A 13,053-nucleotide genomic window follows, 5' to 3' on the forward strand; every position below is an offset into this window, starting at 1 on the left:
TTCTCTTGCCACATTGGCAAAGCGTCCCAAGCTCTATTGCCCCATAGTCAAAAAAAGCCTTCAGTAATTGCTGGGATGGCGAGTGACTTTTGGGCTTCTAGCCCTCCATTCCTTCGGTCGTGAATTCCGCTCAGTTAAAGACTCAAGAGAATTGCTTAAAACTTGCATTTGGAAGTCACACCTCAAACAATGAATTTGTGGAGATCCATTTATTTATTTATACTAACGAAGAAAAAACTGTAATACTGTGTCAAAATGAAACTTAGTGGCTGCTGAATCACTGAGTAATAGCATAGAATCGCTGCTTAAGCCTTTACCACAATCATTGCAATGTTTGTTTGTAGACTGCTTGGTTTTTTGTAAAGTCGTGTGGCTGCGTGTGGTGCATTATTCCCAAGGTGCTCCTTACTGCTCTGATGCTCTGTACGTTCGCAGTACTGGGTAAAGCGGAAGGCTTTGGGGCTGGGGAAGAGTGGCATGGACATGTTACTGCTCTCTCTGTCGCACCGGAATTTCAACAGCTGGGTTTGGCTGCTAAATTGATGGAACTACTGGGAGAAATTTCAGAAGTGTGAGTACCATGCTTATCTTTAATCTTCTAAAAGTAACCTCTCAACTGACATGGCTTAGGTATTTGACTTGCATGAAAGAGACCCGGAATTTTGCTTTAAGTAGTGTTCTGATTCGCTGAGGATTCCCTGTAATTAGAGAACAAGACTAAAACTGTCATGTGGCGGTGTAAGATCTCAGGGTTTCTATGAAAGCTAACTTGCCAGAATGAGTAGGGTGTAGCTGCAGGAGCGGGCTGGAAACTAGGGCCATGCATGGCAATCAGTTAGCTGAGGGGAATGTGCTTGAGCTTGTCTAGACAACAATTAACATGATGAGGCATGTTTGCAGAGCACAGGGGGGTGGGAGACGGATGGCGCCAAGGATGGCTCCAAGGAAAGGTAACACCTTGCTGTTAATTGATGGCAGCTAACCACCAATCAGGGATTGCCTAGTATGCAAGGCTTAGCTTCAAGAACCAATCTGTTTCAAACGCGCAGCTTCTGAAAGTGTATAGAAACTCGTGCTTCTGTACAATAAATTGACATTTGCTTGCATCAAGCTGCGTCCCGTCTCTTCATTCGCCGCATGTAGCCTGAATTCTAATAGAGATACTGTATAGAAAAAGGTCCTTGTCTTGACAGCAAGAGAGTTTCATGGAGGGTCAACACTTTCCCGTAGGGTCTCCAGCGTGCTTGTTCAGTGATCGTGAGATTTTTGCAGTTCCTGCAGGCAGCCTTGGAACCCATTCTGTATGGCAGACAGTACCTTAGCTTACTTTTTGTCATGCTTGGCTGCTTGTACTTGCTGAAGATTTAATTGAGCATCAAATGAACCCACAGGGAAATGTCCTGAACTCATGGTGGTAGGGCAACCCCATTGTAATCGGTAAAATGGGAAAATTGCACATTGAGGAATCTGCCTTGTGAGAAGGGCTGCCTTGTGTTAGGTGACTGAACTTTGTGACCCGTTCCGCCACTGCCCCCTGCCACACACATTGAAGGAGGCAGTCCCTAAGCCAATGCAATTGAAAATGTGGATTTTTAGATTATTTTTTTTTTAAATGAAAGATTTCTTATGTGTATGAGACCTGTGCGAGTGCTTAGCTTGCCCTGTTCTTTCTGTTCATAACTTTGAACCTACAGGCTGGTATAAAAGAATGGTTATATGACAAAAATAGAATAAAATCTGAACTTATACCAGATTTGTCCCTTGGGAAAGGAGTGCATCTGTTACTGCAGTGTGAAAGGTGTTTGATTAGCATATGACATCATCAGACCTGCTCTTGGTCAGATTACAAGTTATGGGTTATTTAGCAATACATTCACCTGCTGTTCCTTACTGTGGTTTTTCTTTGGTTTTATGTTTCCAAAGAAAGGGTGGATTTTTCGTCGATCTCTTTGTGAGAGTATCAAATCGGGTTGCAGTAAATATGTATAAGCAGCTCGGCTACCGTGTGTACCGGACACTATCGGAGCGCTACTCTGCTAGCAGTGGAGAGCCAGATGAAGATGCTTACGGTAAGTGGTTGTTGTGCCTTAAGTTGAATGGAAAGGTTCTTGTGTTGAGGGTTCCTGGGCCTGTACAAGTTCAGATAGTCGTTGATGAATGGGATTCTGTATTCTGCTTTAGATAGCTTTTCCTACTGAAGAGTACATCAGTTAGGAAACTTGATTGCAGGAAACGGAATGAAGCTGCGTCAGGGGAAGTTCAGGTTGGACATTAGGAAAATCTTATCCACTGAAAGGGCGTTCAGTCAGGGCACCAAACCTGTCAAGAGCTTAGGGAGCATCTGGATGATGTTTTTAGTCATATGGTTTAGTTTCAGGTAGTCCCGCAAGGAGCATGGAGTTGGACTTGATGAATCCTTATGGGTCACTTGCAACTCAAGATATTCTAGGAAATCTTCTTGAAAAATGATCTTAACATAATAGAGAAGTCACTTAACGTGGCTTTGTGCAATGACTGTCTTTCATAATAGCATTATTTTCTTTTGCCATAGGTACGAGGAAAGCTCTTTGCAGAGTTACAGAGAAGAAATCAATTATACCTCTGCCTCATCCTGTGAGACCAGAAGACATTGAGTAACCGTAAACTGTGATTCTCAGACAACCTAGTAAGAGTGTCAGTTTCCTTCTCCCCAAAGCCCCCAAGAACTCTACAGATGAGAAATATTAGGCTCAATGTTTTTCCCTGTGAAATACCAAAAAGCAATATTGAGAAGCTTACCAACGCTGCTTCTGTCGGTATTGGCTGCATATTCGTGCTCTTACCCTATTGTTCTTCCTTTTGAACCGTGACACTTTGGAGACTATTAAAATGGAATTGCTTCCTGTATGGTGGTGTCATGGTTTTCCTTCTCGGCCACAAAACAGTCCCCTCACTTTGTCACTCCCACGGAGCCCTGCTCCGAAACTGAAAACGTCTGGCCGCTGCTCCTACACAGAAGGTTCCAGGAAGTTCTGCTGCTGGCTCTCGCCTTCCCTTTGCAGCCATATAACTGCTGCGACAAAACCTGGGCTCTGTTCTTTCTGAGCCACAAAACCAGAAATTGGGTACATCAAAATATACTCTCCAGAACTCAGAGGTCTCTGTTTCTCTGTGCCTTTTACTTACCTCATTCCCTAATTTAATTCTTGGATCCATCTGTCCCTTCACAGTCTGTCTGGATGTCACAGCTGCTGTTACTTGGAGGCATTGACCAGGCACTTAGTTCCAACACAGGTTTCTGTCACTGTCTTCCCCGCAATTTCTTGGAGTGCAGAGGAGTGAAGGCAGAGGGTTGATGAGTATTGATAACATGCAGCTGTGACCTTGCCTCCAAGGCAGTGGGTTGAGGGACATGGATGATGAGCAGCTGTAGCTCGTTCCCGCTAAGTAGTTAAATAGCCCTGAGGAGTGTGGGAGAGGGGGTTGGATGGAGGGGGTCCCATCCCATCCCATCCCATCCCATCCCATCCCATCCCATCCCATCCCATCCCATCCCATCCCATCCCATCCCATCCCATCCCATCCCATCCCATCCCATCCCATCCCATCCCATCCCATCCCATCCCATCCCATCCCATCCCATCCCATCCCCAGCACAGACAGTAGAATCTGACTGATGGTAAAAGCCTTATTGCAGCCTGATAGCTTGCTTGTGCTGCAGCAGCGGGTGCCCTCTGTGAGGCTGCCTGAGTTGGGCTCCAGCTACAGCAACTGGTGCCCAACGTAGCTGAGACAAGCGGGAGAACCTGTGACCCATAACAGACACGGTGAGAGGCGAGCTGTTGCAACTAATCAATATGGGTGTGTTGTGATATTTGTTGTCTGTCTTAACTCAGATCGCAACTGAAGAGGATGTGTATTACTTGTGCTCATAACAATCTCCAGGCAGGGTTTTTTCTTTTATTACAGTCCTGGGCATGCAGGCTTTTGCTACTATTCTGGTTTTGCTGTTCTCCTTAAGTGCCCAGTGAGGTTTGCTCTAGTATCAGTCATGGCAGTTAATGTTCTCTCGTTCACCTGTTGTGTTTTTAGCACCAGTTTCTGTAGGCGCAAGGGGTCTATTTTAGATCTTTGAGTCACCGTGTCGTGCTGTTGTGGTTTTTCCATTGGCAAACTGCTGCTGTAATTCCCTAAGGGGCTTCCTAGGTCAGGAGGTAGCGGATGGGAGCAGGTTGCCACCCTGGGTCAGTGGTGAGTGCTGGCATGTATCATCTGACCTAGAGCTGATGTCTGTCACCGCTTTAGCTCTGGAATTACTCTGAGACCCAGGGAACTCTGGTTCCCTTAAGCTGCAACCTTGGAGCTTTTCCAAGCAGTGGATGAAATTCCTGTCACAAGCTCTAAGGCACCTTAAGGAGAAGGGGGCACAGTCTGAGTTTTCCTCCATGCAGGTGTCAGGGAGGTACAGTTCTGAGCTTAGTACTGGCTGCTACTGGGAGACGCTTTCAAGTGATCCGAGTGCAGCTCTGGCTACCCAAAGCTGGACAGGGGTGGCAAATGCTGATGTAGAGTTTTGGTGGTAAACTTGACCAGCCTGTCTTAACGAGCAGGCATGTTCTTTGTTTGCAAGCACCGTTTAGTCCTGCCTAGGCATCCCGAAAGTTTGAAGGGCCGTGGTCACATCTTCCCTTGGTCACACACAATGAACGGTTGCCTATGCAGAGTTGCTTTTTAAGGAGCATGCTGTGGTTATATTTGCTCTGTTTGGCTTTGCATTTGGGAAATAATGTAACAGTTACAGCTGAACTGAAGGAGCACGATACCTGACGTGGCAGAGAAGGAGGTGCGTTTTACTAATTTTTTGATGTGCACCAGTTTGACCGCAAAATGACATTGTGTCAAAGCTTGTGGCCAAGTTCTGCTGTAGATGTTGACTTGGGGTATGAATGGCTCCAGGTGTGCTTTAGGAGAGCTCTGTTGGTGTAGGTGTGCTGAGTAATTGCTCTGCTGTGTGTGCAGCTGTTCTGGTTTGGCTTCCAGGCGTGAGCATGCAAAAGAAAACTCGCCAGTGTGGTCAGCCTTGCTGTAAAATCAGAACGCTTTCTGCTGCTGCCTGGATATCCGAGAGCCTCCTGAACGTTTCAGGCAGGCAAGAGATGTGCTCCAGTACGTCTGAGAGTCCACAGCTCTGCAGTTCCCTAGAGGGGCACTCACTACAGGTAAGGCTGTAAGATCGCAGGGCTCTTTGCAAGTTACGCTGGCGGAGTTTCTTTGGGTATATATTTGGATACATGTGCCAGCTGAAAAGGTATTGTTTGCTTTCCTGCTCAGTAAGCACAGGTCACTTGGGTGGTCATGGACACTTGTCATTTACTGAGGAAGTTTCCACTCGTTGGATGGAAAGGGAAACAGTTCAGAGGCACTGTTTAGGGTTTGGGGCTTTTTTGTTTGTTGTAACACCTGGAGTCTTAGCATTTTGTTCTGTGTTGTCTGTTAGAGAAAAAGTATTTTGAATTAGGAAATGTCAAGTGCTGAAGCAGCTAAGTGGCAGAACCACGCCTTGTCCCTAGTGTAGCCCTAATCCAAGGCTGGTTTAAAGCCCAGTCCAGTTAATCAGTGGGAGAGCAGAGAAACAACAGATGATCAAGTTGTGTACACAGGTGTTCTCAAATTCAGGTGTTTTTGGAAAAATTTGTCTACTGGAATAGTAATTGCTTGTTCAAAGACTTAAGTGTACTCGAAGGAGTGTGTGAGTTAAAGCAGGCAGAAAGAAGATCAAGATCTGAGGAGCAGCCTGGAACTGAGGAGATGAATCACCTGGGACAGTCAGGTGATGGATTTGCAGAACTGACAGGACCAAAGGAAACTCCTAAAAACTTCAGACGTTGACTAACGGTTTGAGAAGCATATCTAAGCTGTGCTGTATCCCAACGGTTTGAGAAGCATATCTAAGCCGTGCTGTATCCCAACGGTTTGAGAAGCATATCTAAGCCGTGCTGTATCCCTTTGCTCCTGCCACTCGCTGGGGTGGCAGCCCGGCTCTGAGTTGTGACTAAAGCAAGCCCAGTGGTACCCGCATCTGTTTAAATTTCTCCTGGAACAACAGCAATCGCCGGGGCTTATCCGTAGGGCCCCACCATGCACCGCCCCCCCTGCACCTTGTGCCAGGGGTTCCCCATGCTGCTGCTGCTCCCTCCTGGTGGGCCGGGGGCACGGGCAGAAAGAGCCACCCAACTGTAAAGCTGTCAGATGCAAAGGATTTAGCCACTCGAACCACGCGGGTGCTTTTTAGTACGGAGGCAACGGGTAATAGCGGCTGGGCTGCGAGTGGGCGAAGGGCAGAGCGCAGGGCACCCCGCAGCCGCAGCGGGCACTCCCGGGCTCCGGTGGCGTAAACTGGGCTGAGACCCCGCCCAGTGCTCGCGCGGCCCCTGCTCAGCACGGGGCTGGTGGGGCGCTGCTGCCACCTGGCGGCCAGGAATTGGGTACTGCAGCCGCGCGCTTGGAGCGCTTGGTTAGGGTTAGGCGCCGGTTAGGGTTAGACGTCGGGGTCGGGGTTTAGGGTCAGACGTTGGGCGTGGTTAGGGTTGGGGGTGGTCAATGGTGCTTTAAGGAACTCTCTCCTCATCAAACTATTTTCACAAAATGTCTTCTCCAAACCACCTTCCCTACAAGTGCCCTGTATAGCTGTGTGACCAGTCTCAGTAGATCAGTACTCTAACCCTAGAGGAATTAAATGTCGGGGAGAAGTGAAGGAAGTTTTATCTGGGAGACAAGGACTAACTCTAAACTAGCTGCTCCATTCTTCTAAATCATGAATAACTTCACATGCAGGGAACGCGTTTTCTGTTCTCTCTCTGACTTGGTATACTGGTTACACTGTAAACAGTCACCTGGCCCACAGCTCAGAGACCTTTGTACGCTGCTGCACATACTGCACAGCAAGAATCACCCTGCAACTGCCCTGGGAGGCTGGCTGTGCGCCAAGTGACCATTTTGCTTTGTGATGTGCTGTCAAAGGACATGGCACTGGAAAACCTATGAGATGGTAGGAGGACTGATGCGCCGCTCTTCCTTACTGGTTGAAGTTCAGCTGTCTTGGGGTTATGTAGATCAGAATCAACCTTGAGATCTGTACAAGAAGTTTAAAGGGCACAATCCGATTTCTCTTAAAACCAACAGCAAGTTTTTACTGACGTGACACTCCAGTGTTCTAGTCCTCCACAACAGAGCAAGAGATTGCCCTTCTCTGCAAAGGTTTTGGGAAACAACAAGTTTAGCTACACTCAAGTGATGTCTCTATGATGTAAAAAACACATTTACAGAAATCACTAATGGAATAAGGCTTTAAGTATCAAAGCTGCTGTTATAGTAACTGTTCTCTCTGACCATTGTAAGGCAAGAGCTGCCCCCTTTGGAGTCCCAGTTGCTGGACAGCTTCCCTGTACTTCTCTCTGCATTTACTATACTTCTTTGTGCATCCTGCAATTAAAAATGCATCCTTCTCTATTCCTCTGTCCTCAGAGGTTATTTATTGCTAATTCATAACTGTTGTGAAAGACTTGAGATACCAGAGATGTAATGCAGAAGAAAGCCTCCACCAGATTCTCTCTTTCCCTTAAAGCCTTTGTTTGTGCTACTCCACTCTGCACCACTGCTCAGAAAAACTCCGTGTATCAAAAGATGGTGAAACGACAGTCACGTATTAATCTAAAGCTTGGCTGTGTCCCAACACTTGTGTATATACTCTGTGCTACTCCACTTCCCTAACTTCCCGCCTGCCTTCCCTCCTACAATCACAGTAACAAAAAGATACACTGAAAAACTGGTTATCCAAGAATCTGGGTATGGTTGGAATCTGTTGCTGGGTTAAAACAACTAAAAAATTGTGACCGTTGGAAAGATGATAACATTAGGCATGCCATCCCAACATCAAACAGTGCCACAGACAAATAAGCAATGGGTCTCTCCCTTAATTCACATGCATATACAAATGTGGACAAACAGCACTTTTTTTAGGATAGGCAGGTGAACCTTGTTAGCTACTCCTTTGGAAGTAGTGTTTCAGAAGAGTCTAGTGCAATCAAGGTGTGACTGCTTTTAATACATGCTAGAAAGATCAAATTAAACACTAGGTGGAACATGCCTTGACCAATTTAGGGGGTGCTAAAGTACACACCACCTGAGCTGGCTTACAGCTGTCAAACACGTTAATTAGAGCTGACACGTTCAAAAGTCTTTAAATCGTTCACTGGGCATCTCTGCAGACAGGTTTTGTATTGTTCTTATTCTCTTCTAGAAACTGATGTAGTGTAGTCACTGCCCTACTAATGGTGGGATGAGCATGCATCACCTCTTCACTAGTGAAACTGCACCCCAGGAGAGAGCTGTGCAAATGCCGCTAGGAATGTTTCTGAACAATTACTGTTACAGCAATGTGAAACTGTGTACAGATAGGCCCTAGTCAGAGCTGTGTCTATACTGCAGTTTCAGATATGACTGCAAGTGCCCGTCTGCCATAGTTCAATGTTCCTAAATTAACACTGGTACTCTGAGAAGACATCACATAGGAGCTCCATCAACGCGGACCTACGTTTGTGTAGGGAATTCTCACTGAAGTTTGTGCTGCTGTGCTTTCTCTGTGATTGTTTCATGGACTACCTAGATCAACGCCGGTACAGGCAGGCAACTGTAACTTCAGTGTCACTGTGACCAGAACTCTTACATGGTCTCTTCTACCATGTACATCGTATTTGGACACAACATACTCAAAGGCATACGTACAAACAGTCACAGGCACAAGCAGAGCCTCCAGTGAACTCAAGGAGACAAATGCACATAAACAACTTTGCGCTCACTCCTCACTCACACCTCCTCCATGACTATGAATAAATGCTGGGTCAGGACCACATGAAGGCTTATCTTGTCTGAATTTGTTTTTCTTTTCTTTTAAATCTTACATTCCTAAAAAAGACACTCAATGAAGTAAACTTGTTGCTGTGACTACACTGCAACAGAGTGCTTAAATCAAACAAAAACTTAGATGAGATTAAGAAAAGAATAACAAAAACTAAGTAAAGGGAATTTCAAAAAAAATATGTAAGCAGGCATTTACACGTTTGAATCTTCTCATGGGGATTTGAGTTCCTTGGAAGATGAGCAACTTTCCTGCTCCTTCCTTTGCATTGCTTCATAGCAAATGCAGCATGCTTGTGGACAAGAGAAGCTGCCTGCTGCAACTAGTTAGCACCAACTTTTATTTGTTTGTCAGACTTCCAAACCTGAACTTTTCTACATGTGGAGTCAGGCATTCCCATTTCTATTTCTGCCTATTTTGCATCACTGTGTGACGGCAGCAATTCACCTAGTGACTCCAGACTCAGGTTCTTCACTCATGAAACAGAGAGAAAACATCTCTGTAAAGCAGAGCGGGGAAGTACTGCTCTTCAGGTGCTCACACTCTTCATTCATCTCCATCTCATACTATAGATTTCTATAGCTCTGTTTCTCTCAAGTTCAATAGCTCAGTCACTGAGCAAAACCAAGTAATTATGAGCCACAATGCACCACAAGCAGCAAATGCAGAAATGTCAAAGCATGCAGTTTGCGCATAATTTTCATGCCTGATGCCTAAAATTGTTCATCTAAACTCTTTGGAAAATACTTAGAAATAACTATTTTGTTCACAGCAGGAGAAAAAGATTTTGTTTGTCATACATCTTCCTTTTCCTAGCCAAAACTAATCTGCATCCAGACATGGCACAAAGCATTTTCACTCACTCTTCACACTCAACAGGCACACATGCAAATAAATACGTTGTCAGCACACACTTAGAAAACTACTCTGTACATAGTCAAAAACTTTAAAGTTTTGCACCAAAAGAAAAGGATAAAAAGGCATTTTGAACATTGTGCTGTTTGCAAAAACTATTCCTTTCGTCTGTTGTCTGTAGCACAGAGTTAGCCATAGCTGCGGATAAAATGAGGGGAACAGTTACAGTCCTGTAGCACTTGACACACGCAGTAGTAGTGACAGCCTGGCACCAAGGGCCATCCCGTGTTAGACACAGACACACAGAGATGCACGGGCATGTGCACTCAGAGAATAGATTCTGGGTAAACAAGAAGGCTAATTTTTCTCTTTTTTTGTGCCCTGAAAAAGAGAGGAAGAGCTAAAATATCAAACCTGAGGTTCTGTGCATATCAATTGGTAAGAGACATGCTGCTGAAACATTAGTTTGGCTTTATGGAAGCAGTCATCAGAAATTCAGTCGCTAACATTTCAGCCATATGGTAACGTGCATCTCATCCTCAGCAGATGAACAGATGTGCCAACAGCTGAAGGGGCAAAAAGCTGGGTTCCAACACACATTTCATTTTTCACTACCTGGAAAAGACTTAGGAGGAAGTTGGGGCCAATTATGGAAAATGAGTAAGGCAGGAAAGAGATCTTCTTAAGTTCCTGTCTTCCCTTTTAAGTACATCAAGCATGCAGAAATTTCTCACACGTGCTTTGCACCCAGAAGCAATGCTGGCATTAGCCATAAACCACTGCATATAGGTTAAGGCTGCACTGACCCTCAAATAAAAAAGCCTAATCCATTGTAAATATGCAGAAGACACTCAGTTCTGTTACCACCCACTGCTTGCTACTTTCATTCAGTTTTTAAGGAGTCTGCCTCTGAGGTATGGTCTCTAATTACAATTACAGCAAAACACTGATTAGGATGCACATGGCAACATCATAGGAAACAAATATAAAATTGTCTTGACAAAGTAACTGAATGCATTTATTGGGATGGTATTGCTTTTAAATAGCCTTAATTTCCAAAGAATTATTACTTGCTAAAAAAAAGAACATCTTTATGGATCTTTAAGTTTTTGAGTGCAAGATTCTCCCTCTCTCTCCTGCTAATACCTGAGAGAGTAGACCTAGCATAACTCATCAGGGAATTTGCTGTATTTGACTGCAGGAATGCTCATTGTTCCAATATATTTGGGGGTTTTGTTGTTTACTACAAAGATTGTATGGGTTCTCAGTGAATGAATATGGAAATCAAGTCCCAGTCTGGATTAACCTTCAGACTACCACAAATACATTGTGCTTCTTGGAAGTAATCTGTGTGTTTGTACACACGTGCACATAAACACACACACACAGAGAGGCTATATACATCTGCAATTTTATACCTCATTCTGATCAGATTTGTAGTTTGCTTCATGAAATACAGTAATGCAAACCAGGCCACTCATTTCTCTCTGTAACATGAATGTGACCCTATTAGCGTCAACCTTGAGAAGCCCAGGACACAGTGCAAATCCAGGTAAATGGGCTTGGTTAGGGATGTTATATCCACTTTATTCTGGGCTGAGCCTCCATTCTTTCTCCTCCCTTCACTCCCTTAGTTTCCTGGTCCCCATGGCTAATGCTCATAGTCTGCATATGCCCCTACCGTTTGCTTCCATCCTCACAGAAGAAACACCCTGATGCCTGATGCCTAAAATTGTTCATCTAAACTCTTTGGAAAATACTTAGAAATAACTATTTTGTTCACAGCAGGAGAAAAAGAGAAAAACCCTATGCTGTTGCTGTCAGGACGTCTGGTGTGGTACACTAGGAGGAGGTTCTAGATACTAGAAGTCGTAAGGCCAACTCTGGGACAGCAACTCAGGAGTCCTTTCCAAAACGGCTGACATCTGTCCAGATCCTTAATTCTACTGAGAGAAAAAGGGGTTTAAACTAAATGAATCACCAAGGGGGTTTCTTTGGAGGAGTCTCATCAAGCACAGGCATAGGCCCCATCCTGCTTATTGTGGTGGCAGGAAAATAAGCAAGCAAGCACATTGTTCAAACTAAGATACAGTTTTGTGCATGCCCCACACCTTTTTGCACATTTTAGACCCGTTCAGCAGTGCAGTTTTATCTTCACTTTGAGCTGATGGCAGCCCCTGCTGCATGAAAGCCCCAAAATGGCTTCAGCAGCTGGAACACCTGTATCAAGACAAAGCAGGGAAAGAGATCTGCATGACCTACTAGAAACAGCTTGTGCTCCAGTGCCCAGACATGAAGATTCACATCATCTAAGAAAAAAAGATTCCCAAAAAAATGCATAAAACCAGCCCCAAATCTCAGCTGCAGGAGCAAGACAGCCTGCCCTTGATTATGGAGATCAGCACAGAAGTCTGTTTAACTCCCAGCCATCCATACTGAAAATTCCTCAGTATTTGCTTCCTGTCACATTCTTTGCAGAGCAGAGCTCGTATTCAAGAAGTCAAGGACTGTGGTACCCATAGTGCGTTCACAGACTCTGCAGTGTGAACCAGTTTTAGATTCCACCACTTGCCTCCTCAACCGTAACTCCAGAGTGGCTCAGGGCTGAGAGGTTCCCATCCCTGTTCCCTGGGTGTCTCAGCACCACCAGAGATGTTACCTTTGGTACCCCTTGCTGAGGATTCTTCTGTGCATTTTAACCTTTATCTCAGGAGGCAAACACAACATTTTACAGAGGACAGAGACACTCTCTCCCCTCTGTGCTCTTGTTCTGCCTCATGAGAACACAGGGATGATGGGTCCCAGTCTCCTGCTTATCAGCAGTCCTGGAAGTGGACACGGCTCCATGCAGTGCCCGTGGTCAACCGCCAAGTAAAACAGACAAGAATGGGCATGCCTGGGTGAATGCAGCTTTTTCTTCCATCTGGAGCTACAAGCCTTGACGATAAGTGTGTGACTGGGTGTTTTCATCCATAAAGAGATCTTCAAGACGTTGTTACAGGGAGTAGCTGACACATCCCATCTATCTATCTATGTCACTATGGTATCTAGGCACTGTATAATTTCACATTATAGCTGATTATGGAAAACATTTCCCTAGAAGACTGTTGGCCCTTTAGTAACACTAATGCCCTCTTTTGTGACATGCCCCGGGACTGTTACAAGAGCGGGGCTTGTCTGCACTAAGAAATTTACCATTAAAATTATACAGCCATTTCATACTGCATAACTCCCACTCGGGATGCTTTTCCAAAAGAGGCACTTTTCTGATCTTATTTGTGTTACTCAACTGGGGAAAGGCA

General features: G+C 45.1%; 1 long non-coding RNA gene across 1 annotated transcript; it reads left to right on the plus strand.

The window, feature by feature from the left end:
* The first annotated feature begins 256 nt into the window (after positions 1-256).
* LOC308057544 lies at positions 257-2,886 on the plus strand. Its single transcript, XR_013925323.1, has 3 exons — positions 257-571; positions 1,924-2,069; positions 2,552-2,886. It is a non-coding gene; the product is annotated as an uncharacterized lncRNA (long non-coding RNA).
* The last annotated feature ends 10,167 nt before the right edge of the window (positions 2,887-13,053 follow it).

Source organism: Falco punctatus (assembly GCF_963210335.1).
Source record: "Falco punctatus genome assembly, contig: scaffold_22, whole genome shotgun sequence".
Taxonomy (NCBI): domain Eukaryota; kingdom Metazoa; phylum Chordata; class Aves; order Falconiformes; family Falconidae; genus Falco; species Falco punctatus.